Raw genomic sequence first — 6,656 nt, forward strand, 5'->3', positions numbered from 1 at the left:
GTGTGTCAAATGCCTTCCTACAGTATCAGGACCTTCGTGATCTTTCTGTAGCTCTTATATTTAAGGGTCATTCCATGCCAAGTGTCCCAGACGTGGCGCTCGCACATCGCAGCTTTTGCTGATAAAATGTGTGCCTTTTTCCTGTGCCACATAGAGTATTGTGGCAAAACATTCTTGCTCGAAAAAATTTTTGACGGTCCTGGCACCCCCTCGAATTTCGCTTCTATTTATTAAACTGTACCTAATAGAAAAATGTGTATAAAATCTACTTTTGTGTGTTGAGCTTCTAAACTGCGCTTGCGCTATCGCAGAGGTTCTGTTTAGTTGTCCCATTCATTATTTCCGAATTTTTGTGTTTCACTACCAGCTACGTAGCTTCAAAAACTACAAAATCTTCAAGTTCGTGAATTTTTCTTGAGCTATCTGGAACTCACCCTAACCAATATTAATGATAGCCTGATTTCCAGGAACGTGTATTTTAGTACAGAAATGTTTAGGGGTAAAATAGACTTCAGATATTTCCGAAAAAAAATTGTGAAATTAGAGAAAATGTACGATTTGTTGCATGTTTGACCATATTTTTCATACTGATGCGGTCAAAGTAAAATCCTCGTCATGCGGCGTTTGATAAAAGACTTCATCGTTAAGTAATGAAAAAAGTCTTATCAAATCATTTTTTTCTTTTAAGGAAGAAAATAATTTTTGAATTTGGCCCTCCGAACGCGCAGTGCATTTCATTTTGTTGCCACTTCGCCGCAAAGCACGTGGTAGCCCTTGCAGCTGACACTCGTCACAGGCAACGGCCAGATGCGAGATGTATGTCAGTGGCTCGTGAGTGGTCGAAAGTCTTGTCACGTTGATGTCAGGGCGACGAGTAATGAATTCGCGTTACAATGTGAGCTTGCTTGGCGGGCTCAATGGGAAGTATGGACGGCCGAGAGCAGCCTATGGCGTTGTTGGCACATTGTGCTAGAGGCCGTCTGTACAACATGTATACCCTGGGAAAGAAGTGTGTACAGTGTGCATTATTTCTTTCAGTATGTGTATGCTAGTTGTGCAGACGTCCCTCTAGGACATTGTGCCGACTCCACATGCTGCTCTCGGGCGTCCATATTTCCCATTGGGCCCGCCTAGCAAATGCTCATTGTAACGCAAATTCATTACTCGTCGCCCTGACAGCGCGACAAGACTTTCGACCACTCACGAGCCGCTGACATACATCTCGCATCTGGCCGCTGCCTGTGACGAGTGTCAGCTGTAAGGGCGACCACGTGCTTTGCGGCGAAGTGGCAGCAAAATGAAATGCACTGCGCGATCGGAGGGCCAAATTCAAAAATTATTTTCTTCCTTTAAAACAAAAAAATGATTTGATTAGACTTTCTTCGTTACTTAACGATGAAGTCTTCTATCAAACGCCGCATGACGAGGATTTTTACTTTGACCGCATCAGTATGAAAAATACGGTCAAACATGTGACAAATCGTACATTTTCTCAAATATCACAATTTTTTTCGGAAAGATTTGAAGTCTATTTTACCCCTAAACATTTCTGTACTAAAATACACTTTCCTGGAAATCAGGCTATGATTAATATTGGTTAGGGTGAGTTGCAAATAGCTCAAGAAAAATTCACGAACATTGAAGATTTTTGTAGTTTTTGAAGCTACGTAGCTGGTAGTGAAACACAAAAAAAATCGGAAATAATGAATGGGACAACTAAACAGAACCTCTGTGATAGCGCAAGCGCGGTTTCGTAGCTCAACACACAAAAATAGATTTTATACACATTTTTCTATTAGGTACAGTTTAATAAATAGAAGCGAATTTCGAGGGGGTGCCATGATTGTCAAAATTTTTTTCGACCAAAAGTGTTTTGCCACAATACTCCATGTGGCACAGGAAAAAGGCACAAATTTTATCAGCAAAATTTGTGATGTGCGAGCGCCACGTCTGGGACACTTGGCATGGAATGACACACACACACACACACACACACACAAACACACACATATATATATATATTGAGAGAGCGTAGGCATCGGCAAGTTGGTAATTCATGTTTGACTTTTTGAGCGCGCAAAAGAACAGGGACGAAAAACGACGCAGACACAGCGCTGACTTCCAACATATGCTTTATTTTCTACAGTGGTAGATATATATATAGACAACAAAAAGCAACGCACGCAGGCGCATTGTACAGGAAGGCTTCATGTAAAACCACAAATAAGTATGCATGATAAGCAATCAAACAACCTGATACCGGATTTTTTTCTTCTTTAAGAGATCAAGCGGTCATTCCTGACTACCACTATCGTCTAGTCACCCTGTGGGCCTTGCTTAGAAAGTCTAGTTCTTTTTGGATAGGTCAATTGAAGGTGCACTAGTGCACTGTCTCCCAAACTTGCAATCTTCGCCGCTTCAATTATCTCACGTGTTGTTTGTGCTGGCTCCTTCCTGTCGCAGTGCACTGCGAATACATGGGATCGCACCCACACTTCCTGCAGTGGAAAGCCAAATGTCCCACACCCTCCAGTTCGCACGTTATTTGCGTGCTCACGCAGCCTGTCATTGGCACACCGTCCCGTCTGCCCTATGTATTTCTTGCCACAGGACAGCAGTAACTCATAAACGATGTTGTTCTCACATTTAACAAAGCTTTCTTTGTGCTTTTTTTGGCAGCTGGTTTTTTCAGAACCACTGTAGGAGGCCTTGCACAGATTATAAAGCTTGTTTGGTGCTGAAAGGACGACTCTTACGTTGGCGTTGTTTCCTATCTTTTTCAGCCTATGTGAGACATCGTGAAGGTACGGTATGACGGCGCATTTCTGCTTGACAGGCTCCGTTTCTGGTGAAGCCTGCTCCTCACCTCGCGAGCATGTTTGACAGTCTTGAGAAGGCCCTCCGCCACAGATGTGACGACATACTGAGGAAACCCCGCCTTTTTCAGGCAGTCAGCTTGCGCCTGGAAACTACACGAACACTTGTGAGGACATGAGCGGCGAAGCGCATTCATTAGGGTTAATTTTGCAATACCCCTTTTAACTAGCTTGGAGTGGCCCGAAGGAAACGGCAGAAGCGGCTTATTGGCCCTAGGCTCGTACGACCAGCAGACCTGGTCTCGCTCGAAGAACATTCGTAAGTCAAGAAAACGCAAGGCGTTGTTTTGCGGCATTTCATGCGTGACTGCGAGCGGTTGCAGGAAACGCGTGAACAGGTCAAGTACGTTTGAAGAATCATTGCCAATTCGCCTGGACTTGATTCTAGAAAGACAACGTAGTCTTCTACATATCTAAACACCTTCTTTACATTTGTGCCTGTTACTAGAAACTAGAACAGAGCTAACAGGCACAAATGTAAAGAAGGTGTTTGGATATGTAGACGACTACGTTGTCTTTCTAGAATCAAGTCCAGGCGAATTTAGCAATTATTCTTCAAACGTACTTGATCTGTTCACGCGTTTCCTGCAACCGCTCGCAGTCACGCATGAAATGCCGCAAAACAACGCCTTGCGTTTTCTTGACTTATGAATGTTCTTCGAGCGAGACCAGGTCTGCTGGTCGTACGAGCCTAGGGCCAATAAGCCGCTTCTGCCGTTTCCTTCGGGCCACTCCAAGCTAGTTAAAAGGGGTATTGCAAAATTAACCCTAATGAATGCGCTTCGCCGCTCATGTCCTCACAAGTGTTCGTGTAGTTTCCAGGCGCAAGCTGACTGCCTGAAAAAGGCGGGGTTTCCTCAGTATGTCGTCACATCTGTGGCGGAGGGCCTTCTCAAGACTGTCAAACATGCTCGCGAGGGTGAGGAGCAGGCTTCACCAGAAACGGAGCCTGTCAAGCAGAAATGCGCCGTCATACCGTACCTTCACGATGTCTCACATAGGCTGAAAAAGATAGGAAACAACGCCAACGTAAGAGTTGTCCTTTCAGCACCAAACAAGCTTTATAATCTGTGCAAGGGCCTCCTACAGTGGTTCTGAAAAAACCAGCTGCCAAAAAAAGCACAAAGAAAGCTTTGTTAAATGTGAGAACAACATCGTTTATGAGTTACTGCTGTCCTGTGGCAAGAAATACATAGGGCAGACGGGACGGTGTGCCAATGACAGGCTGCGTGAGCACGCAATAACGTGCGAACTGGAGGTGTGGGACATTTGGCTTTCCACTGCAGGAAGTGTGGGTGCGATCACATGTATTTGCAGTGCACTGCGACAGGAAGGAGCCAGGCACAAACAACACGCGAGATAATTGAAGCGGCGAAGATTGTAAGTTTGGGAGACATGTGCACATAGGTCGGCAAACTCACTCATGAGTCGACTCACTCAGACTCATATCGAGACGTGAGTCTGAGTCTGAGTGAGTCCGGGTGAGTAAAGTTTTTGTGAGTCTGAGTCCGAGTGAGTTCGGTTGGGAAAAGTTTTGGTGAGTCTGAGTCCGAGTGAGTCCGGTTGAGGAAAATTTTGGTGGAGTCTGAGTTCCGAGTGAGCCCTAAGGCAAAATATATTGCATGAGTGAGCCTGAGTGAGCTCCACATTTCTTGCCGACCTATGGTCCTGTCTACTCAACTTCAGCATTACTATCAGCCTTATGTCGGCTCACATTTATACTCCCGTGTAGTCCCGCATACGTCAACGCGCTACCGTTCATACGTCAGCTCATTATTTATTGATCAGAGGCGGGAGAGGGGGAGGAGGTGCCTTGGCCCCCCCCCCCATAAACTTCTTCATGGGAAGTTACTGATAAAAATATCTCGTGTGAGTCATCTCTTTCAATAAACGGTCCTTATTGAACTACAAAGTCAGATAACTCGTATTTGAAGGTACGAGATCAAAAGGTGCTAAGTAGCGCACCGATTATGCGAAATATTGGCGTTAAAGAGCATTGACATTATGGTAGAAAAAGGCTAATTATAGGTTAGCGGACTCATGAGTCGACTCACTCAGACTCAGATCGAGCCGTGAGTCTGAGTCTGAGTGAGTTCGAGTGAATTATATTTTGGTGAGTCTGAGTCCGAGTGAGTCCGGTTGAGAAAAATTATAGTGAGTCTGAGTCCGAGTGAGTCCGGATGAGGAAAAGTTTGGTGAGTCTGAGTCCGAGTGAGCTCTAAGGGTAAGATATGTTTCGTGAGTGAGTCTGAGTGAGCTCCACATTTTTTGCCGATCTATGCATGTGCATTAGTGCACCTTCAATTGACCTATCCAAAAAGAACTAGACTTTCTAAGCAAGGCCCACAGGGTGACTAGACGATAGTGGTAGTCAGGAATGACCGCTTGATCTCTTAAAGAAGAAAAAAATCCGGTATCAGGTTGTTTGATTGCTTATCATGCATACTTATTTGTGGTTTTACATGAAGCCTTCCTGTACAATGCACCTGCGTGCGTTGCTTTTTGTTGTCTATATATATATATGTACCACTGTAGAAAATAAAGCATATGTTGGAAGTCAGCGCTGTGTCCGCGTCGTTTTTCGTCCCTGTTCTTTTGCGCGCTCAAAAATGTCAAACACACACACACACAGATATATATATATATATATAATATATATATATATATATATATATATATATATATATATATATATATATATATATATATATAAAATGCTTAACAATTGTGGTGACGTGGCTAAGGACTACGCATTATTCGCAGGATGTTGTGCCTATAGTTTAGGTGCTTACTGATAAAACAGTAGGTTGTCATTACAATGTGAACATGTATGAAATGGCATGAAGTGTTTAAAACCGATTCAAAGAATAATTTTACGAATCGCAGAAATTTCAGTTTGTTTATAGGATGAAGGCATGCAGACGTGAAAGAGAAGACACAGACAAACCAAACGCTAGCGTTTGAGCTGTCCGCATCTCTTCTGTTTCCGTGTTGCATGGCTTACTTTCTTCTAGAATCAACATTTTTTGTTGTTTTACGCGAGCGGAAATTGTTCTGAGACTCATCTATATAAACTTCGAGTAGTATTTTATTTCCCCCAGAGGAATCGAGTGCAGCACTGTAAAGTTGCTACAAAAACTTGTTGCGGCTGTCATGCATCCACCACAGTGTTCCTGTTTGAGTAAACCCGGTGGAAGTGCCTTGTTGAGTAACAAGAGGTAGCGGCACCAACTTTCGTCGATTGTCAGATAAAAACCCTAATGGTGTTCGCTCTGATTTGAAGTTCTTTTGAAATTCTTGATCAATCTCTATAAAACTTGTTTAGTTTATGTGCATTTGTACGCTGATTTTGAAAATGCAAATATTTTTCTACTATTATATGTCGTGTTAAGTATATCAAACATTTCATGTGCCATGTTAGGCCTGCACGAGTTACAAAGTAAGCATATCACAATAATATGAAATGGGAACTGTATGCAACATAACCAGAATGTATGTCCTAAACCCACTTAACAATAGTCATAGTATGCTGAACATTGACCAGTAAGTGTATGTCTAGCTGGTGATTCGCTCACGAGAGTTCAATATTATGTAACTTTTAACTCAAATGGGTTTAAAACGCGAGTTCGTATGTGGGCTAGTGGGTTCATGAACATTATGCCAGAACAGCGCAGTAAACTCCTTAAAAACTATTGCATACAGTTTTTATCCCCTAACTATAGCGATATGTCGATTTACTTTGTAACTCCAAGTTTGGAAAGGCTTGCTCATCAAGACACA

The sequence above is a fragment of the Rhipicephalus sanguineus genome, chromosome 4 (genome assembly GCF_013339695.2).
Source record: "Rhipicephalus sanguineus isolate Rsan-2018 chromosome 4, BIME_Rsan_1.4, whole genome shotgun sequence".
NCBI classification, from domain to species: Eukaryota; Metazoa; Arthropoda; class Arachnida; order Ixodida; family Ixodidae; genus Rhipicephalus; species Rhipicephalus sanguineus.